The sequence below is a fragment of the Manis pentadactyla genome, chromosome 13 (genome assembly GCF_030020395.1).
Source record: "Manis pentadactyla isolate mManPen7 chromosome 13, mManPen7.hap1, whole genome shotgun sequence".
Lineage (NCBI taxonomy): Eukaryota > Metazoa > Chordata > Mammalia > Pholidota > Manidae > Manis > Manis pentadactyla.
Genome location: NC_080031.1, coordinates 44,296,261 through 44,320,543, shown reverse-complemented (window position 1 = coordinate 44,320,543; position 24,283 = coordinate 44,296,261).

Here is a 24,283-nt window from a genome sequence, read left to right as displayed (position 1 = left end):
GGACTTGATCCCGTGTCTCTATCCTCTGTCCTCTTTCATCTCCTTCTAACTTGCTATCTGTATTTAGCCACATTCTTTGACTAAGTGCTCCCTGAAGACCACAAGTATCATTCCTCTGGGCCTGTTGTCACGAGAAAAGTAAACTTGCTGCTTTGCTCACCACCATGTTTGAAGGACCTCAGCGTGATCACCTCCGATAGGACGGAGGGTCAAATAAAAAGGAACACCAATTTCTAGACATGAGCAGTTGGGAGCTAAGAGTGTATTGTGGGGTGACGAGTTTATTTGAGTGTCCAAACATCCCTCTTTAGGTAGTTATTAGATCTTCACATTCGTGAACATCATAAAATCCACTGATTTCAAAGGCCCAGATGCTTATTATTACAGCAACTCAGTTGTTGAGGTGAGAGAAAATGGGAAGTATGTTGCTGCACCACTAAATCAATGGCTGGGAACGGCTGAAACCAAACAAAAAGAATTCACGGTTGCCAGATAGGGCTATTTTCTTCTGACAGTCTCAGGGGACTCAAACAGAATCCATTTGTTTGATTGTTTGTTTTTCAGTTTCACTCGTGCAGTGTACTTGTCCACACACCTTCGGCTTGTAGTTTGTCTGTGTCCTTGGATCTCAAGTGAGTCTCCTGTAAGTAAGCACGTAGGTGTCTTGAGATTTCATCCCTTCTTTTAACCCTGTGTCTTTTGTTTGCTGCACTCAGTGCCTGACCTTTTATTCTGATGATTTAGAGCTGTGCACTTACTGCACTTAAAGAATTTTTTTTATCATTAAGCTAAAATCACTTGAAGAACATTATGTTTACTATGCACCCCCCTTCACCAAGTACCCCTGAAAAACCTCTTCAGTCGCTCTCGATCTGCGTAGTTGGATGCTGTAGACCCCTTCACCATGTCCCTCCCAACAGACCCCGTTACAGTCGCTCTCCATCAGTGAGTAGTAAGATGTTATATGATCTCTACTAGCCTTCCCTGCGTTGAACAGCACTCCTCATGCCCCCTCGACCCCAAGCATTATACATGCTAAAACTAATGCCCCCATTCTTTCTCCTCACACTTATCCCTCCCTTCAGACCCACCCTGCCCAGTCCTTTTCCCTTTGGTAACTTTTAGTCAACACTCTCTCGGGTTCTGTGAGTCTGCTGCTGTTTTTTTCCTTCAGTTTTTCTTTGTTGTTATACTCCACACATGAGTGAAAACACTTGGTACTTGTCTTTCTACTCCTGGACTATTTGTCTGAACATACTACCGTCTAGCTCCATCCAGGTCATTGCAAATGGTAGTATTTGTTTTCTTCTTAAGGCTGCTTACTGCACTTTTTAAACTGGATTTCATTCTTCCTTCTTGTTTGTAGTTTAGCTATGTTATTCACCATTCAACTCCTGGTTATGAACAGTAGCTTTGTGTCAATCGATATGTATCTGTATCTATCTATCTAATGGTCTGTCTGTCTATGTATGTATGTATGTATGTATGTATGTATTTATCTATGTATCTATCTATCTTCCTATCATCTATCTATGATGTCTATCATCTATTAATCTATGTACCTATCTATCTATCTTTCATCTGTCATCTGTGTACCTATCTATCTATGAATCCATCATCTTTTTGTCTGCCCATCTATCCTTCTGTACAGAACAGTTAACAACATAGCCTATGCCTCTTTCCTACATTATGCTTCCAGAAATCTTGCAAGGTAGCTAAGCCATAAGGAGAGCACTGTGTTCACCGATACACTTTCAGGTAGAGTCAGCCGCGTGTGCTTACAAAACCAGTAAATGGAGGTGAAAGGACTTGAACCTGTATCTCTGTCCTCTGTCCTCTTATACTTCCTGCTCACTTGGTGACTTTATTTAGCCACATTCAGTGAGTAAGTGATCCCTGAAGACCACAAGTATCCTTCGTCTGGTCCGGTTGTCGAAAGAAAAGTGTACTTGGTTCTTTGCACACCACCATGTTTGAGGGACATTGGCGTGATCACTGCTGATAGGTGGAGGGACAAATATAAAGGAACACCTATTTCTGGACAGGAGCAGTTGGGAACAAAGAGTGTGTTGTGGAGTGAAGTGTTTATTTGAGGGTCCAAACTTCCCTCCTTAGGTGGTTATTACTTCTTTACATTCGTGAACATCATAAAAAGCAATGATTTTAAAAGCCCAGACGCATATTATTACAGCAATTCATTTGTTGAGGTGAGAGGAAATGAGAAGGAAGTTGCTGCACCACGAAATCTCTGCCTGAGCACTGCTGAAACCAAACAAAAAGAATTCACGGTGGCTAGATAGTGCTATTTTCTACTGACTCTCTCTGGGGTCCAAAAGAGAATCCATTTCTTTCTTTGTTTCTCAGGTTCACTTGTGTAGGGAACCTGTCCCCGCCCCTTCAGCTTGTAGTTTGTCTGTGTCCTTGGATCTCAAGTGAGTCTCCAGTAACGGAGCACGTAGGTGGTCTTGAGTTTTCATCAGTTCTTCTAACCCTGTGTCTTTTGATTGGAGCACTCAAAGCCTGTACTTTTATTCTGATATTTGAGAGCTGTGCTCTTTCTGCACTTTGAAATTCTTTTTGTTCTCATTAATATACAATCACATGCAGAAAATTATGTTATTCTGTCTACCCTCTTCACCAAGTCACCCCAAATCCCATTTACAGCCGCTCTCCGTCAGCATGTACTAAGATGCTGTAGAATCACTACATGTCTTCTCTGTGTTGTACAGCCCTGCCCACGACACCCCACCCTACACATTATACATGCTAATCCTAATGCCCCCATTCTTTTTCCCCGCACTTATTACTCCCTTCCCACAAACCCTACCCAGTCCCTTTCTCTTTGGTAACTGTTAGTCCACTCTCGGGTTCTGTGAGTCTGCTGCTGTCTTTTCCTTCAGTTTTTCTTTGTTATCATACTCCACACATGAGTGAAATCATTTGGTACATGTATTTCTCCGCCTGGCCTATTTGACTGAGCATAATACCCTCTAGCTCCATCCACGTTATTGCAAATGATAGGATTTGTTTTCTTCTTATGGCTGCTTACTGCACTTTTTAAACTGGATTTCATTCTTCTTTTTTGTTGGTAGTTTTGCTATGTGCTTTCACCATTGCTCTCCTTGTTATGAGCAGTAGCTTTGTGTTAATCGATATGTACCTATATCTATCTATCTGTCTGTCTATCTATTTATCAATCACTCAATCAATCATCTTTTTGTCTGCCCATCTGTCCTTGTGTACAGAACAGTTAACCAATTACCCTATATCACTTTCCTACACTATGCTTCCAAAAGTCCTGCAAAGTATCTAGGCTGTAGATAGAGCACTGGGTTTACCGAGACACTTGCAGTTCGAGTCGGCCGCGTGTACCTAAAAAACCAGGAAATGGTTGTGCCGGGACTTGATCCCGTGTCTCTATCCTCTGTCCTCTTTCATCTCCTTCTAACTTGCTATCTGTATTTAGCCACATTCTTTGACTAAGTGCTCCCTGAAGACCACAAGTATCATTCCTCTGGGCCTGTTGTCACGAGAAAAGTAAACTTGCTGCTTTGCTCACCACCATGTTTGAAGGACCTCAGCGTGATCACCTCCGATAGGACGGAGGGTCAAATAAAAAGGAACACCAATTTCTAGACATGAGCAGTTGGGAGCTAAGAGTGTATTGTGGGGTGACGAGTTTATTTGAGTGTCCAAACATCCCTCTTTAGGTAGTTATTAGATCTTCACATTCGTGAACATCATAAAATCCACTGATTTCAAAGGCCCAGATGCTTATTATTACAGCAACTCAGTTGTTGAGGTGAGAGAAAATGAGAAGTATGTTGCTGCACCACTAAATCAATGGCTGGGAACGGCTGAAACCAAACAAAAAGAATTCACGGTTGCCAGATAGGGCTATTTTCTTCTGACAGTCTCAGGGGACTCAAACAGAATCCATTTGTTTGATTGTTTGTTTTTCAGTTTCACTCGTGCAGTGTACTTGTCCACACACCTTCGGCTTGTAGTTTGTCTGTGTCCTTGGATCTCAAGTGAGTCTCCTGTAAGTAAGCACGTAGGTGTCTTGAGATTTCATCCCTTCTTTTAACCCTGTGTCTTTTGTTTGCTGCACTCAGTGCCTGACCTTTTATTCTGATGATTTAGAGCTGTGCACTTACTGCACTTAAAGAATTTTTTTTATCATTAAGCTAAAATCACTTGAAGAACATTATGTTTACTATGCACCCCCCTTCACCAAGTACCCCTGAAAAACCTCTTCAGTCGCTCTCGATCTGCGTAGTTGGATGCTGTAGACCCCTTCACCATGTCCCTCCCAACAGACCCCGTTACAGTCGCTCTCCATCAGTGAGTAGTAAGATGTTAGATGATCTCTACTAGCCTTCCCTGCGTTGAACAGCACTCCTCATGCCCCCTCGACCCCAAGCATTATACATGCTAAAACTAATGCCCCCATTCTTTCTCCTCACACTTATCCCTCCCTTCAGACCCACCCTGCCCAGTCCTTTTCCCTTTGGTAACTTTTAGTCAACTCTCTCTCGGGTTCTGTGAGTCTGCTGCTGTTTTTTTCCTTCAGTTTTTCTTTGTTGTTATACTCCACACATGAGTGAAAACACTTGGTACTTGTCTTTCTACTCCTGGACTATTTGTCTGAACATACTACCGTCTAGCTCCATCCAGGTCATTGCAAATGGTAGTATTTGTTTTCTTCTTAAGGCTGCTTACTGCACTTTTTAAACTGGATTTCATTCTTCCTTCTTGTTTGTAGTTTAGCTATGTTATTCACCATTCAACTCCTGGTTATGAACAGTAGCTTTGTGTCAATCGATATGTATCTGTATCTATCTATCTAATGGTCTGTCTGTCTATGTATGTATGTATGTATGTATGTATGTATTTATCTATGTATCTATCTATCTTCCTATCATCTATCTATGATGTCTATCATCTATTAATCTATGTACCTATCTATCTTTCATCTGTCATCTGTGTACCTATCTATCTATGAATCCATCATCTTTTTGTCTGCCCATCTATCCTTCTGTACAGAACAGTTAACAACATAGCCTATGCCTCTTTCCTACATTATGCTTCCAGAAATCTTGCAAGGTAGCTAAGCCATAAGGAGAGCACTGTGTTCACCGATACACTTTCAGGTAGAGTCAGCCGCGTGTGCTTACAAAACCAGTAAATGGAGGTGAAAGGACTTGAACCTGTATCTCTGTCCTCTGTCCTCTTATACTTCCTGCTCACTTGGTGACTTTATTTAGCCACATTCAGTGAGTAAGTGATCCCTGAAGACCACAAGTATCCTTCGTCTGGTCCGGTTGTCGAAAGAAAAGTGTACTTGGTTCTTTGCACACCACCATGTTTGAGGGACATTGGCGTGATCACTGCTGATAGGTGGAGGGACAAATATAAAGGAACACCTATTTCTGGACAGGAGCAGTTGGGAACAAAGAGTGTGTTGTGGAGTGAAGTGTTTATTTGAGGGTCCAAACTTCCCTCCTTAGGTGGTTATTACTTCTTTACATTCGTGAACATCATAAAAAGCAATGATTTTAAAAGCCCAGACGCATATTATTACAGCAATTCATTTGTTGAGGTGAGAGGAAATGAGAAGGAAGTTGCTGCACCACGAAATCTCTGCCTGAGCACTGCTGAAACCAAACAAAAAGAATTCACGGTGGCTAGATAGTGCTATTTTCTACTGACTCTCTCTGGGGTCCAAAAGAGAATCCATTTCTTTCTTTGTTTCTCAGGTTCACTTGTGTAGGGAACCTGTCCCCGCCCCTTCAGCTTGTAGTTTGTCTGTGTCCTTGGATCTCAAGTGAGTCTCCAGTAACGGAGCACGTAGGTGGTCTTGAGTTTTCATCAGTTCTTCTAACCCTGTGTCTTTTGATTGGAGCACTCAAAGCCTGTACTTTTATTCTGATATTTGAGAGCTGTGCTCTTTCTGCACTTTGAAATTCTTTTTGTTCTCATTAATATACAATCACATGCAGAAAATTATGTTATTCTGTCTACCCTCTTCACCAAGTCACCCCAAATCCCATTTACAGCCGCTCTCCGTCAGCATGTACTAAGATGCTGTAGAATCACTACATGTCTTCTCTGTGTTGTACAGCCCTGCCCACGACACCCCACCCTACACATTATACATGCTAATCCTAATGCCCCCATTCTTTTCCCCCGCACTTATTACTCCCTTCCCACAAACCCTACCCAGTCCCTTTCTCTTTGGTAACTGTTAGCCCACTCTCGGGTTCTGTGAGTCTGCTGCTGTCTTTTCCTTCAGTTTTTCTTTGTTATCATACTCCACACATGAGTGAAATCATTTGGTACATGTATTTCTCCGCCTGGCCTATTTGACTGAGCATAATACCCTCTAGCTCCATCCACGTTATTGCAAATGATAGGATTTGTTTTCTTCTTATGGCTGCTTACTGCACTTTTTAAACTGGATTTCATTCTTCTTTTTTGTTGGTAGTTTTGCTATGTGCTTTCACCATTGCTCTCCTTGTTATGAGCAGTAGCTTTGTGTTAATCGATATGTACCTATATCTATCTATCTGTCTGTCTATCTATTTATCAATCACTCAATCAATCATCTTTTTGTCTGCCCATCTGTCCTTGTGTACAGAACAGTTAACCAATTACCCTATATCACTTTCCTACACTATGCTTCCAAAAGTCCTGCAAAGTATCTAGGCTGTAGATAGAGCACTGGGTTTACCGAGACACTTGCAGTTCGAGTCGGCCGCGTGTACCTAAAAAACCAGGAAATGGTTGTGCCGGGACTTGATCCCGTGTCTCTATCCTCTGTCCTCTTTCATCTCCTTCTAACTTGCTATCTGTATTTAGCCACATTCTTTGACTAAGTGCTCCCTGAAGACCACAAGTATCATTCCTCTGGGCCTGTTGTCACGAGAAAAGTAAACTTGCTGCTTTGCTCACCACCATGTTTGAAGGACCTCAGCGTGATCACCTCCGATAGGACGGAGGGTCAAATAAAAAGGAACACCAATTTCTAGACATGAGCAGTTGGGAGCTAAGAGTGTATTGTGGGGTGACGAGTTTATTTGAGTGTCCAAACATCCCTCTTTAGGTAGTTATTAGATCTTCACATTCGTGAACATCATAAAATCCACTGATTTCAAAGGCCCAGATGCTTATTATTACAGCAACTCAGTTGTTGAGGTGAGAGAAAATGAGAAGTATGTTGCTGCACCACTAAATCAATGGCTGGGAACGGCTGAAACCAAACAAAAAGAATTCACGGTTGCCAGATAGGGCTATTTTCTTCTGACAGTCTCAGGGGACTCAAACAGAATCCATTTGTTTGATTGTTTGTTTTTCAGTTTCACTCGTGCAGTGTACTTGTCCACACACCTTCGGCTTGTAGTTTGTCTGTGTCCTTGGATCTCAAGTGAGTCTCCTGTAAGTAAGCACGTAGGTGTCTTGAGATTTCATCCCTTCTTTTAACCCTGTGTCTTTTGTTTGCTGCACTCAGTGCCTGACCTTTTATTCTGATGATTTAGAGCTGTGCACTTACTGCACTTAAAGAATTTTTTTTATCATTAAGCTAAAATCACTTGAAGAACATTATGTTTACTATGCACCCCCCTTCACCAAGTACCCCTGAAAAACCTCTTCAGTCGCTCTCGATCTGCGTAGTTGGATGCTGTAGACCCCTTCACCATGTCCCTCCCAACAGACCCCGTTACAGTCGCTCTCCATCAGTGAGTAGTAAGATGTTATATGATCTCTACTAGCCTTCCCTGCGTTGAACAGCACTCCTCATGCCCCCTCGACCCCAAGCATTATACATGCTAAAACTAATGCCCCCATTCTTTCTCCTCACACTTATCCCTCCCTTCAGACCCACCCTGCCCAGTCCTTTTCCCTTTGGTAACTTTTAGTCAACTCTCTCTCGGGTTCTGTGAGTCTGCTGCTGTTTTTTTCCTTCAGTTTTTCTTTGTTGTTATACTCCACACATGAGTGAAAACACTTGGTACTTGTCTTTCTACTCCTGGACTATTTGTCTGAACATACTACCGTCTAGCTCCATCCAGGTCATTGCAAATGGTAGTATTTGTTTTCTTCTTAAGGCTGCTTACTGCACTTTTTAAACTGGATTTCATTCTTCCTTCTTGTTTGTAGTTTAGCTATGTTATTCACCATTCAACTCCTGGTTATGAACAGTAGCTTTGTGTCAATCGATATGTATCTGTATCTATCTATCTAATGGTCTGTCTGTCTATGTATGTATGTATGTATGTATGTATGTATTTATCTATGTATCTATCTATCTTCCTATCATCTATCTATGATGTCTATCATCTATTAATCTATGTACCTATCTATCTTTCATCTGTCATCTGTGTACCTATCTATCTATGAATCCATCATCTTTTTGTCTGCCCATCTATCCTTCTGTACAGAACAGTTAACAACATAGCCTATGCCTCTTTCCTACATTATGCTTCCAGAAATCTTGCAAGGTAGCTAAGCCATAAGGAGAGCACTGTGTTCACCGATACACTTTCAGGTAGAGTCAGCCGCGTGTGCTTACAAAACCAGTAAATGGAGGTGAAAGGACTTGAACCTGTATCTCTGTCCTCTGTCCTCTTATACTTCCTGCTCACTTGGTGACTTTATTTAGCCACATTCAGTGAGTAAGTGATCCCTGAAGACCACAAGTATCCTTCGTCTGGTCCGGTTGTCGAAAGAAAAGTGTACTTGGTTCTTTGCACACCACCATGTTTGAGGGACATTGGCGTGATCACTGCTGATAGGTGGAGGGACAAATATAAAGGAACACCTATTTCTGGACAGGAGCAGTTGGGAACAAAGAGTGTGTTGTGGAGTGAAGTGTTTATTTGAGGGTCCAAACTTCCCTCCTTAGGTGGTTATTACTTCTTTACATTCGTGAACATCATAAAAAGCAATGATTTTAAAAGCCCAGACGCATATTATTACAGCAATTCATTTGTTGAGGTGAGAGGAAATGAGAAGGAAGTTGCTGCACCACGAAATCTCTGCCTGAGCACTGCTGAAACCAAACAAAAAGAATTCACGGTGGCTAGATAGTGCTATTTTCTACTGACTCTCTCTGGGGTCCAAAAGAGAATCCATTTCTTTCTTTGTTTCTCAGGTTCACTTGTGTAGGGAACCTGTCCCCGCCCCTTCAGCTTGTAGTTTGTCTGTGTCCTTGGATCTCAAGTGAGTCTCCAGTAACGGAGCACGTAGGTGGTCTTGAGTTTTCATCAGTTCTTCTAACCCTGTGTCTTTTGATTGGAGCACTCAAAGCCTGTACTTTTATTCTGATATTTGAGAGCTGTGCTCTTTCTGCACTTTGAAATTCTTTTTGTTCTCATTAATATACAATCACATGCAGAAAATTATGTTATTCTGTCTACCCTCTTCACCAAGTCACCCCAAATCCCATTTACAGCCGCTCTCCGTCAGCATGTACTAAGATGCTGTAGAATCACTACATGTCTTCTCTGTGTTGTACAGCCCTGCCCACGACACCCCACCCTACACATTATACATGCTAATCCTAATGCTCCCATTCTTTTCCCCCGCACTTATTACTCCCTTCCCACAAACCCTACCCAGTCCCTTTCTCTTTGGTAACTGTTAGCCCACTCTCGGGTTCTGTGAGTCTGCTGCTGTCTTTTCCTTCAGTTTTTCTTTGTTATCATACTCCACACATGAGTGAAATCATTTGGTACATGTATTTCTCCGCCTGGCCTATTTGACTGAGCATAATACCCTCTAGCTCCATCCACGTTATTGCAAATGATAGGATTTGTTTTCTTCTTATGGCTGCTTACTGCACTTTTTAAACTGGATTTCATTCTTCTTTTTTGTTGGTAGTTTTGCTATGTGCTTTCACCATTGCTCTCCTTGTTATGAGCAGTAGCTTTGTGTTAATCGATATGTACCTATATCTATCTATCTGTCTGTCTATCTATTTATCAATCACTCAATCAATCATCTTTTTGTCTGCCCATCTGTCCTTGTGTACAGAACAGTTAACCAATTACCCTATATCACTTTCCTACACTATGCTTCCAAAAGTCCTGCAAAGTATCTAGGCTGTAGATAGAGCACTGGGTTTACCGAGACACTTGCAGTTCGAGTCGGCCGCGTGTACCTAAAAAACCAGGAAATGGTTGTGCCGGGACTTGATCCCGTGTCTCTATCCTCTGTCCTCTTTCATCTCCTTCTAACTTGCTATCTGTATTTAGCCACATTCTTTGACTAAGTGCTCCCTGAAGACCACAAGTATCATTCCTCTGGGCCTGTTGTCACGAGAAAAGTAAACTTGCTGCTTTGCTCACCACCATGTTTGAAGGACCTCAGCGTGATCACCTCCGATAGGACGGAGGGTCAAATAAAAAGGAACACCAATTTCTAGACATGAGCAGTTGGGAGCTAAGAGTGTATTGTGGGGTGACGAGTTTATTTGAGTGTCCAAACATCCCTCTTTAGGTAGTTATTAGATCTTCACATTCGTGAACATCATAAAATCCACTGATTTCAAAGGCCCAGATGCTTATTATTACAGCAACTCAGTTGTTGAGGTGAGAGAAAATGAGAAGTATGTTGCTGCACCACTAAATCAATGGCTGGGAACGGCTGAAACCAAACAAAAAGAATTCACGGTTGCCAGATAGGGCTATTTTCTTCTGACAGTCTCAGGGGACTCAAACAGAATCCATTTGTTTGATTGTTTGTTTTTCAGTTTCACTCGTGCAGTGTACTTGTCCACACACCTTCGGCTTGTAGTTTGTCTGTGTCCTTGGATCTCAAGTGAGTCTCCTGTAAGTAAGCACGTAGGTGTCTTGAGATTTCATCCCTTCTTTTAACCCTGTGTCTTTTGTTTGCTGCACTCAGTGCCTGACCTTTTATTCTGATGATTTAGAGCTGTGCACTTACTGCACTTAAAGAATTTTTTTTATCATTAAGCTAAAATCACTTGAAGAACATTATGTTTACTATGCACCCCCCTTCACCAAGTACCCCTGAAAAACCTCTTCAGTCGCTCTCGATCTGCGTAGTTGGATGCTGTAGACCCCTTCACCATGTCCCTCCCAACAGACCCCGTTACAGTCGCTCTCCATCAGTGAGTAGTAAGATGTTAGATGATCTCTACTAGCCTTCCCTGCGTTGAACAGCACTCCTCATGCCCCCTCGACCCCAAGCATTATACATGCTAAAACTAATGCCCCCATTCTTTCTCCTCACACTTATCCCTCCCTTCAGACCCACCCTGCCCAGTCCTTTTCCCTTTGGTAACTTTTAGTCAACTCTCTCTCGGGTTCTGTGAGTCTGCTGCTGTTTTTTTCCTTCAGTTTTTCTTTGTTGTTATACTCCACACATGAGTGAAAACACTTGGTACTTGTCTTTCTACTCCTGGACTATTTGTCTGAACATACTACCGTCTAGCTCCATCCAGGTCATTGCAAATGGTAGTATTTGTTTTCTTCTTAAGGCTGCTTACTGCACTTTTTAAACTGGATTTCATTCTTCCTTCTTGTTTGTAGTTTAGCTATGTTATTCACCATTCAACTCCTGGTTATGAACAGTAGCTTTGTGTCAATCGATATGTATCTGTATCTATCTATCTAATGGTCTGTCTGTCTATGTATGTATGTATGTATGTATGTATGTATTTATCTATGTATCTATCTATCTTCCTATCATCTATCTATGATGTCTATCATCTATTAATCTATGTACCTATCTATCTTTCATCTGTCATCTGTGTACCTATCTATCTATGAATCCATCATCTTTTTGTCTGCCCATCTATCCTTCTGTACAGAACAGTTAACAACATAGCCTATGCCTCTTTCCTACATTATGCTTCCAGAAATCTTGCAAGGTAGCTAAGCCATAAGGAGAGCACTGTGTTCACCGATACACTTTCAGGTAGAGTCAGCCGCGTGTGCTTACAAAACCAGTAAATGGAGGTGAAAGGACTTGAACCTGTATCTCTGTCCTCTGTCCTCTTATACTTCCTGCTCACTTGGTGACTTTATTTAGCCACATTCAGTGAGTAAGTGATCCCTGAAGACCACAAGTATCCTTCGTCTGGTCCGGTTGTCGAAAGAAAAGTGTACTTGGTTCTTTGCACACCACCATGTTTGAGGGACATTGGCGTGATCACTGCTGATAGGTGGAGGGACAAATATAAAGGAACACCTATTTCTGGACAGGAGCAGTTGGGAACAAAGAGTGTGTTGTGGAGTGAAGTGTTTATTTGAGGGTCCAAACTTCCCTCCTTAGGTGGTTATTACTTCTTTACATTCGTGAACATCATAAAAAGCAATGATTTTAAAAGCCCAGACGCATATTATTACAGCAATTCATTTGTTGAGGTGAGAGGAAATGAGAAGGAAGTTGCTGCACCACGAAATCTCTGCCTGAGCACTGCTGAAACCAAACAAAAAGAATTCACGGTGGCTAGATAGTGCTATTTTCTACTGACTCTCTCTGGGGTCCAAAAGAGAATCCATTTCTTTCTTTGTTTCTCAGGTTCACTTGTGTAGGGAACCTGTCCCCGCCCCTTCAGCTTGTAGTTTGTCTGTGTCCTTGGATCTCAAGTGAGTCTCCAGTAACGGAGCACGTAGGTGGTCTTGAGTTTTCATCAGTTCTTCTAACCCTGTGTCTTTTGATTGGAGCACTCAAAGCCTGTACTTTTATTCTGATATTTGAGAGCTGTGCTCTTTCTGCACTTTGAAATTCTTTTTGTTCTCATTAATATACAATCACATGCAGAAAATTATGTTATTCTGTCTACCCTCTTCACCAAGTCACCCCAAATCCCATTTACAGCCGCTCTCCGTCAGCATGTACTAAGATGCTGTAGAATCACTACATGTCTTCTCTGTGTTGTACAGCCCTGCCCACGACACCCCACCCTACACATTATACATGCTAATCCTAATGCCCCCATTCTTTTCCCCCGCACTTATTACTCCCTTCCCACAAACCCTACCCAGTCCCTTTCTCTTTGGTAACTGTTAGCCCACTCTCGGGTTCTGTGAGTCTGCTGCTGTCTTTTCCTTCAGTTTTTCTTTGTTATCATACTCCACACATGAGTGAAATCATTTGGTACATGTATTTCTCCGCCTGGCCTATTTGACTGAGCATAATACCCTCTAGCTCCATCCACGTTATTGCAAATGATAGGATTTGTTTTCTTCTTATGGCTGCTTACTGCACTTTTTAAACTGGATTTCATTCTTCTTTTTTGTTGGTAGTTTTGCTATGTGCTTTCACCATTGCTCTCCTTGTTATGAGCAGTAGCTTTGTGTTAATCGATATGTACCTATATCTATCTATCTGTCTGTCTATCTATTTATCAATCACTCAATCAATCATCTTTTTGTCTGCCCATCTGTCCTTGTGTACAGAACAGTTAACCAATTACCCTATATCACTTTCCTACACTATGCTTCCAAAAGTCCTGCAAAGTATCTAGGCTGTAGATAGAGCACTGGGTTTACCGAGACACTTGCAGTTCGAGTCGGCCGCGTGTACCTAAAAAACCAGGAAATGGTTGTGCCGGGACTTGATCCCGTGTCTCTATCCTCTGTCCTCTTTCATCTCCTTCTAACTTGCTATCTGTATTTAGCCACATTCTTTGACTAAGTGCTCCCTGAAGACCACAAGTATCATTCCTCTGGGCCTGTTGTCACGAGAAAAGTAAACTTGCTGCTTTGCTCACCACCATGTTTGAAGGACCTCAGCGTGATCACCTCCGATAGGACGGAGGGTCAAATAAAAAGGAACACCAATTTCTAGACATGAGCAGTTGGGAGCTAAGAGTGTATTGTGGGGTGACGAGTTTATTTGAGTGTCCAAACATCCCTCTTTAGGTAGTTATTAGATCTTCACATTCGTGAACATCATAAAATCCACTGATTTCAAAGGCCCAGATGCTTATTATTACAGCAACTCAGTTGTTGAGGTGAGAGAAAATGAGAAGTATGTTGCTGCACCACTAAATCAATGGCTGGGAACGGCTGAAACCAAACAAAAAGAATTCACGGTTGCCAGATAGGGCTATTTTCTTCTGACAGTCTCAGGGGACTCAAACAGAATCCATTTGTTTGATTGTTTGTTTTTCAGTTTCACTCGTGCAGTGTACTTGTCCACACACCTTCGGCTTGTAGTTTGTCTGTGTCCTTGGATCTCAAGTGAGTCTCCTGTAAGTAAGCACGTAGGTGTCTTGAGATTTCATCCCTTCTTTTAACCCTGTGTCTTTTGTTTGCTGCACTCAGTGCCTGACCTTTTATTCTGATGATTTAGAGCTGTGCACTTACTGCACTTAAAGAATTTTTTTTATCATTAAGCTAAAATCACTTGAAGAACATTATGTTTACTATGCACCCCCCTTCACCAAGTACCCCTGAAAAACCTCTTCAGTCGCTCTCGATCTGCGTAGTTGGATGCTGTAGACCCCTTCACCATGTCCCTCCCAACAGACCCCGTTACAGTCGCTCTCCATCAGTGAGTAGTAAGATGTTAGATGATCTCTACTAGCCTTCCCTGCGTTGAACAGCACTCCTCATGCCCCCTCGACCCCAAGCATTATACATGCTAAAACTAATGCCCCCATTCTTTCTCCTCACACTTATCCCTCCATTCAGACCCACCCTGCCCAGTCCTTTTCCCTTTGGTAACTTTTAGTCAACTCTCTCTCGGGTTCTGTGAGTCTGCTGCTGTTTTTTTCCTTCAGTTTTTCTTTGTTGTTATACTCCACACATGAGTGAAAACACTTGGTACTTGTCTTTCTACTCCTGGACTATTTGTCTGAACATACTACCGTCTAGCTCCATCCAGGTCATTGCAAATGGTAGTATTTGTTTTCTTCTTAAGGCTGCTTACTGCACTTTTTAAACTGGATTTCATTCTTCCTTCTTGTTTGTAGTTTAGCTATGTTATTCACCATTCAACTCCTGGTTATGAACAGTAGCTTTGTGTCAATCGATATGTATCTGTATCTATCTATCTAATGGTCTGTCTGTCTATGTATGTATGTATGTATGTATGTATGTATGTATTTATCTATGTATCTATCTATCTTCCTATCATCTATCTATGATGTCTATCATCTATTAATCTATGTACCTATCTATCTATCTTTCATCTGTCATCTGTGTACCTATCTATCTATGAATCCATCATCTTTTTGTCTGCCCATCTATCCTTCTGTACAGAACAGTTAACAACATAGCCTATGCCTCTTTCCTACATTATGCTTCCAGAAATCTTGCAAGGTAGCTAAGCCATAAGGAGAGCACTGTGTTCACCGATACACTTTCAGGTAGAGTCAGCCGCGTGTGCTTACAAAACCAGTAAATGGAGGTGAAAGGACTTGAACCTGTATCTCTGTCCTCTGTCCTCTTATACTTCCTGCTCACTTGGTGACTTTATTTAGCCACATTCAGTGAGTAAGTGATCCCTGAAGACCACAAGTATCCTTCGTCTGGTCCGGTTGTCGAAAGAAAAGTGTACTTGGTTCTTTGCACACCACCATGTTTGAGGGACATTGGCGTGATCACTGCTGATAGGTGGAGGGACAAATATAAAGGAACACCTATTTCTGGACAGGAGCAGTTGGGAACAAAGAGTGTGTTGTGGAGTGAAGTGTTTATTTGAGGGTCCAAACTTCCCTCCTTAGGTGGTTATTACTTCTTTACATTCGTGAACATCATAAAAAGCAATGATTTTAAAAGCCCAGACGCATATTATTACAGCAATTCATTTGTTGAGGTGAGAGGAAATGAGAAGGAAGTTGCTGCACCACGAAATCTCTGCCTGAGCACTGCTGAAAAAAAAAAAAAAGAATTCACGGTGGCTAGATAGTGCTATTTTCTACTGACTCTCTCTGGGGTCCAAAAGAGAATCCATTTCTTTCTTTGTTTCTCAGGTTCACTTGTGTAGGGAACCTGTCCCCGCCCCTTCAGCTTGTAGTTTGTCTGTGTCCTTGGATCTCAAGTGAGTCTCCAGTAACGGAGCACGTAGGTGGTCTTGAGTTTTCATCAGTTCTTCTAACCCTGTGTCTTTTGATTGGAGCACTCAAAGCCTGTACTTTTATTCTGATATTTGAGAGCTGTGCTCTTTCTGCACTTTGAAATTCTTTTTGTTCTCATTAATATACAATCACATGCAGAAAATTATGTTATTCTGTCTACCCTCTTCACCAAGTCACCCCAAATCCCATTTACAGCCGCTCTCCGTCAGCATGTACTAAGATGCTGTAGAATCACTACATGTCTTCTCTGTGTTGTACAGCCCTGCCCACGACACCCCACCCTACACATTATACATGCTAATCCTAATGCCCCCATTCTTTTTCCCCGCACTTATTACTCCCTTCCCACAAACCCTACCCAGTCCCTTTCTCTTTGGTAACTGTTAGTCCACTCTCGGGTTCTGTGAGTCTGCTGCTGTCTTTTCCTTCAGTTTTTCTTTGTTATCATACTCCACACATGAGTGAAATCATTTGGTACATGTATTTCTCCGCCTGGCCTATTTGACTGAGCATAATACCCTCTAGCTCCATCCACGTTATTGCAAATGATAGGATTTGTTTTCTTCTTATGGCTGCTTACTGCACTTTTTAAACTGGATTTCATTCTTCTTTTTTGTTGGTAGTTTTGCTATGTGCTTTCACCATTGCTCTCCTTGTTATGAGCAGTAGCTTTGTGTTAATCGATATGTACCTATATCTATCTATCTGTCTGTCTATCTATTTATCAATCACTCAATCAATCATCTTTTTGTCTGCCCATCTGTCCTTGTGTACAGAACAGTTAACCAATTACCCTATATCACTTTCCTACACTATGCTTCCAAAAGTCCTGCAAAGTATCTAGGCTGTAGATAGAGCACTGGGTTTACCGAGACACTTGCAGTTCGAGTCGGCCGCGTGTACCTAAAAAACCAGGAAATGGTTGTGCCGGGACTTGATCCCGTGTCTCTATCCTCTGTCCTCTTTCATCTCCTTCTAACTTGCTATCTGTATTTAGCCACATTCTTTGACTAAGTGCTCCCTGAAGACCACAAGTATCATTCCTCTGGGCCTGTTGTCACGAGAAAAGTAAACTTGCTGCTTTGCTCACCACCATGTTTGAAGGACCTCAGCGTGATCACCTCCGATAGGACGGAGGGTCAAATAAAAAGGAACACCAATTTCTAGACATGAGCAGTTGGGAGCTAAGAGTGTATTGTGGGGTGACGAGTTTATTTGAGTGTCCAAACATCCCTCTTTAGGTAGTTATTAGATCTTCACATTCGTGAACATCATAAAATCCACTGATTTCAAAGGCCCAGATGCTTATTATTACAGCAACTCAGTTGTTGAGGTGAGAGAAAATGAGAAGTATGTTGCTGCACCACTAAATCAATGGCTGGGAACGGCTGAAACCAAACAAAAAGAATTCACGGTTGCCAGATAGGGCTATTTTCTTCTGACAGTCTCAGGGGACTCAAACAGAATCCATTTGTTTGATTGTTTGTTTTTCAGTTTCACTCGTGCAGTGTACTTGTCCACACACCTTCGGCTTGTAGTTTGTCTGTGTCCTTGGATCTCAAGTGAGTCTCCTGTAAGTAAGCACGTAGGTGTCTTGAGATTTCATCCCTTCTTTTAACCCTGTGTCTTTTGTTTGCTGCACTCAGTGCCTGACCTTTTATTCTGATGATTTAGAGCTGTGCACTTACTGCACTTAAAGAATTTTTTTTATCATTAAGCTAAAATCACTTGAAGAACATTATGTTTACTATGCACCCCCCTTCACCAAGTACCCCTGAAAAACCTCTTCAGTCGCTCTCGATCTGCGTAGTTGGATGCTGTAGACCCCTTCACCATGTCCCTCCCAACAGACCCCGTTACAGTCGCTCTCCATCAGTGAGTAGTAAGATGTTATATGATCTCTACTAGCCTTCCCTGCGTTGAACAGCACTCCTCATGCCCCCTCGACCCCAAGCATTATACATGCTAAAACTAATGCCCCCATTCTTTCTCCTCACACTTATCCCTCCCTTCAGACCCACCCTGCCCAGTCCTTTTCCCTTTGGTAACTTTTAGTCAACTCTCTCTCGGGTTCTGTGAGTCTGCTGCTGTTTTTTTCCTTCAGTTTTTCTTTGTTGTTATACTCCACACATGAGTGAAAACACTTGGTACTTGTCTTTCTACTCCTGGACTATTTGTCTGAACATACTACCGTCTAGCTCCATCCAGGTCATTGCAAATGGTAGTATTTGTTTTCTTCTTAAGGCTGCTTACTGCACTTTTTAAACTGGATTTCATTCTTCCTTCTTGTTTGTAGTTTAGCTATGTTATTCACCATTCAACTCCTGGTTATGAACAGTAGCTTTGTGTCAATCGATATGTATCTGTATCTATCTATCTAATGGTCTGTCTGTCTATGTATGTATGTATGTATGTATGTATGTATTTATCTATGTATCTATCTATCTTCCTATCATCTATCTATGATGTCTATCATCTATTAATCTATGTACCTATCTATCTATCTTTCATCTGTCATCTGTGTACCTATCTATCTATGAATCCATCATCTTTTTGTCTGCCCATCTATCCTTCTGTACAGAACAGTTAACAACATAGCCTATGCCTCTTTCCTACATTATGCTTCCAGAAATCTTGCAAGGTAGCTAAGCCATAAGGAGAGCACTGTGTTCACCGATACACTTTCAGGTAGAGTCAGCCGCGTGTGCTTACAAAACCAGTAAATGGAGGTGAAAGGACTTGAACCTGTATCTCTGTCCTCTGTCCTCTTATACTTCCTGCTCACTTGGTGACTTTATTTAGCCACATTCAGTGAGTAAGTGATCCCTGAAGACCACAAGTATCCTTCGTCTGGTCCGGTTGTCGAAAGAAAAGTGTACTTGGTTCTTTGCACACCACCATGTTTGAGGGACATTGGCGTGATCACTGCTGATAGGTGGAGGGACAAATATAAAGGAACACCTATTTCTGGACAGGAGCAGTTGGGAACAAAGAGTGTGTTGTGGAGTGAAGTGTTTATTTGAGGGTCCAAACTTCCCTCCTTAGGTGGTTATTACTTCTTTACATTCGTGAACATCATAAAAAGCAATGATTTTAAAAGCCCAGACGCATATTATTACAGCAATTCATTTGTTGAGGTGAGAGGAAATGAGAAGGAAGTTGCTGCACCACGAAATCTCTGCCTGAGCACTGCTGAAAAAAAAAAAAAAGAATTCACGGTGGCTAGATAGTGCTATTTTCTACTGACTCTCTCTGGGGTCCAAAAGAGAATCCATTTCTTTCTTTGTTTCTCAGGTTCACTTGTGTAGGGAACCTGTCCCCGCCCCTTCAGCTTGTAGTTTGTCTGTGTCCTTGGATCTCAAGTGAGTCTCCAGTAACGGAGCACGTAGGTGGTCTTGAGTTTTCATCAGTTCTTCTAACCCTGTGTCTTTTGATTGGAGCACTCAAAGCCTGTACTTTTATTCTGATATTTGAGAGCTGTGCTCTTTCTGCACTTTGAAATTCTTTTTGTTCTCATTAATATACAATCACATGCAGAAAATTATGTTATTCTGTCTACCCTCTTCACCAAGTCACCCCAAATCCCATTTACAGCCGCTCTCCGTCAGCATGTACTAAGATGCTGTAGAATCACTACATGTCTTCTCTGTGTTGTACAGCCCTGCCCACGACACCCCACCCTACACATTATACATGCTAATCCTAATGCCCCCATTCTTTTTCCCCGCACTTATTACTCCCTTCCCACAAACCCTACCCAGTCCCTTTCTCTTTGGTAACTGTTAGTCCACTCTCGGGTTCTGTGAGTCTGCTGCTGTCTTTTCCTTCAGTTTTTCTTTGTTATCATACTCCACACATGAGTGAAATCATTTGGTACATGTATTTCTCCGCCTGGCCTATTTGACTGAGCATAATACCCTCTAGCTCCATCCACGTTATTGCAAATGATAGGATTTGTTTTCTTCTTATGGCTGCTTACTGCACTTTTTAAACTGGATTTCATTCTTCTTTTTTGTTGGTAGTTTTGCTATGTGCTTTCACCATTGCTCTCCTTGTTATGAGCAGTAGCTTTGTGTTAATCGATATGTACCTATATCTATCTATCTGTCTGTCTATCTATTTATCAATCACTCAATCAATCATCTTTTTGTCTGCCCATCTGTCCTTGTGTACAGAACAGTTAACCAATTACCCTATATCACTTTCCTACACTATGCTTCCAAAAGTCCTGCAAAGTATCTAGGCTGTAGATAGAGCACTGGGTTTACCGAGACACTTGCAGTTCGAGTCGGCCGCGTGTACCTAAAAAACCAGGAAATGGTTGTGCCGGGACTTGATCCCGTGTCTCTATCCTCTGTCCTCTTTCATCTCCTTCTAACTTGCTATCTGTATTTAGCCACATTCTTTGACTAAGTGCTCCCTGAAGACCACAAGTATCATTCCTCTGGGCCTGTTGTCACGAGAAAAGTAAACTTGCTGCTTTGCTCACCACCATGTTTGAAGGACCTCAGCGTGATCACCTCCGATAGGACGGAGGGTCAAATAAAAAGGAACACCAATTTCTAGACATGAGCAGTTGGGAGCTAAGAGTGTATTGTGGGGTGACGAGTTTATTTGAGTGTCCAAACATCCCTCTTTAGGTAGTTATTAGATCTTCACATTCGTGAACATCATAAAATCCACTGATTTCAAAGGCCCAGATGCTTATTATTACAGCAACTCAGTTGTTGAGGTGAGAGAAAATGAGAAGTATGTTGCTGCACCACTAAATCAATGGCTGGGAACGGCTGAAACCAAACAAAAAGAATTCACGGTTGCCAGATAGGGCTATTTTCTTCTGACAGTCTCAGGGGACTCAAACAGAATCCATTTGTTTGATTGTTTGTTTTTCAGTTTCACTCGTGCAGTGTACTTGTCCACACACCTTCGGCTTGTAGTTTGTCTGTGTCCTTGGATCTCAAGTGAGTCTCCTGTAAGTAAGCACGTAGGTGTCTTGAGATTTCATCCCTTCTTTTAACCCTGTGTCTTTTGTTTGCTGCACTCAGTGCCTGACCTTTTATTCTGATGATTTAGAGCTGTGCACTTACTGCACTTAAAGAATTTTTTTTATCATTAAGCTAAAATCACTTGAAGAACATTATGTTTACTATGCACCCCCCTTCACCAAGTACCCCTGAAAAACCTCTTCAGTCGCTCTCGATCTGCGTAGTTGGATGCTGTAGACCCCTTCACCATGTCCCTCCCAACAGACCCCGTTACAGTCGCTCTCCATCAGTGAGTAGTAAGATGTTATATGATCTCTACTAGCCTTCCCTGCGTTGAACAGCACTCCTCATGCCCCCTCGACCCCAAGCATTATACATGCTAAAACTAATGCCCCCATTCTTTCTCCTCACACTTATCCCTCCCTTCAGACCCACCCTGCCCAGTCCTTTTCCCTTTGGTAACTTTTAGTCAACTCTCTCTCGGGTTCTGTGAGTCTGCTGCTGTTTTTTTCCTTCAGTTTTTCTTTGTTGTTATACTCCACACATGAGTGAAAACACTTGGTACTTGTCTTTCTACTCCTGGACTATTTGTCTGAACATACTACCGTCTAGCTCCATCCAGGTCATTGCAAATGGTAGTATTTGTTTTCTTCTTAAGGCTGCTTACTGCACTTTTTAAACTGGATTTCATTCTTCCTTCTTGTTTGTAGTTTAGCTATGTTATTCACCATTCAACTCCTGGTTATGAACAGTAGCTTTGTGTCAATCGATATGTATCTGTATCTATCTATCTAATGGTCTGTCTGTCTATGTATGTATGTATGTATGTATGTATGTATTTATCTATGTATCTATCTATCTTCCTATCATCTATCTATGATGTCTATCATCTATTAATCTATGTACCTATCTATCTATCTTTCATCTGTCATCTGTGTACCTATCTATCTATGAATCCATCATCTTTTTGTCTGCCCATCTATCCTTCTGTACAGAACAGTTAACAACATAGCCTATGCCTCTTTCCTACATTATGCTTCCAGAAATCTTGCAAGGTAGCTAAGCCATAAGGAGAGCACTGTGTTCACCGATACACTTTCAGGTAGAGTCAGCCGCGTGTGCTTACAAAACCAGTAAATGGAGGTGAAAGGACTTGAACCTGTATCTCTGTCCTCTGTCCTCTTATACTTCCTGCTCACTTGGTGACTTTATTTAGCCACATTCAGTGAGTAAGTGATCCCTGAAGACCACAAGTATCCTTCGTCTGGTCCGGTTGTCGAAAGAAAAGTGTACTTGGTTCTTTGCACACCACCATGTTTGAGGGACATTGGCGTGATCACTGCTGATAGGTGGAGGGACAAATATAAAGGAACACCTATTTCTGGACAGGAGCAGTTGGGAACAAAGAGTGTGTTGTGGAGTGAAGTGTTTATTTGAGGGTCCAAACTTCCCTCCTTAGGTGGTTATTACTTCTTTACATTCGTGAACATCATAAAAAGCAATGATTTTAAAAGCCCAGACGCATATTATTACAGCAATTCATTTGTTGAGGTGAGAGGAAATGAGAAGGAAGTTGCTGCACCACGAAATCTCTGCCTGAGCACTGCTGAAAAAAAAAAAAAAGAATTCACGGTGGCTAGATAGTGCTATTTTCTACTGACTCTCTCTGGGGTCCAAAAGAGAATCCATTTCTTTCTTTGTTTCTCAGGTTCACTTGTGTAGGGAACCTGTCCCCGCCCCTTCAGCTTGTAGTTTGTCTGTGTCCTTGGATCTCAAGTGAGTCTCCAGTAACGGAGCACGTAGGTGGTCTTGAGTTTTCATCAGTTCTTCTAACCCTGTGTCTTTTGATTGGAGCACTCAAAGCCTGTACTTTTATTCTGATATTTGAGAGCTGTGCTCTTTCTGCACTTTGAAATTCTTTTTGTTCTCATTAATATACAATCACATGCAGAAAATTATGTTATTCTGTCTACCCTCTTCACCAAGTCACCCCAAATCCCATTTACAGCCGCTCTCCGTCAGCATGTACTAAGATGCTGTAGAATCACTACATGTCTTCTCTGTGTTGTACAGCCCTGCCCACGACACCCCACCCTACACATTATACATGCTAATCCTAATGCCCCCATTCTTTTTCCCCGCACTTATTACTCCCTTCCCACAAACCCTACCCAGTCCCTTTCTCTTTGGTAACTGTTAGTCCACTCTCGGGTTCTGTGAGTCTGCTGCTGTCTTTTCCTTCAGTTTTTCTTTGTTATCATACTCCACACATGAGTGAAATCATTTGGTACATGTATTTCTCCGCCTGGCCTATTTGACTGAGCATAATACCCTCTAGCTCCATCCACGTTATTGCAAATGATAGGATTTGTTTTCTTCTTATGGCTGCTTACTGCACTTTTTAAACTGGATTTCATTCTTCTTTTTTGTTGGTAGTTTTGCTATGTGCTTTCACCATTGCTCTCCTTGTTATGAGCAGTAGCTTTGTGTTAATCGATATGTACCTATATCTATCTATCTGTCTGTCTATCTATTTATCAATCACTCAATCAATCATCTTTTTGTCTGCCCATCTGTCCTTGTGTACAGAACAGTTAACCAATTACCCTATATCACTTTCCTACACTATGCTTCCAAAAGTCCTGCAAAGTATCTAGGCTGTAGATAGAGCACTGGGTTTACCGAGACACTTGCAGTTCGAGTCGGCCGCGTGTACCTAAAAAACCAGGAAATGGTTGTGCCGGGACTTGATCCCGTGTCTCTATCCTCTGTCCTCTTTCATCTCCTTCTAACTTGCTATCTGTATTTAGCCACATTCTTTGACTAAGTGCTCCCTGAAGACCACAAGTATCATTCCTCTGGGCCTGTTGTCACGAGAAAAGTAAACTTGCTGCTTTGCTCACCACCATGTTTGAAGGACCTCAGCGTGATCACCTCCGATAGGACGGAGGGTCAAATAAAAAGGAACACCAATTTCTAGACATGAGCAGTTGGGAGCTAAGAGTGTATTGTTGGGTGACGAGTTTATTTGAGTGTCCAAACATCCCTCTTTAGGTAGTTATTAGATCTTCACATTCGTGAACATCATAAAATCCACTGATTTCAAAGGCCCAGATGCTTATTATTACAGCAACTCAGTTGTTGAGGTGAGAGAAAATGAGAAGTATGTTGCTGCACCACTAAATCAATGGCTGGGAACGGCTGAAACCAAACAAAAAGAATTCACGGTTGCCAGATAGGG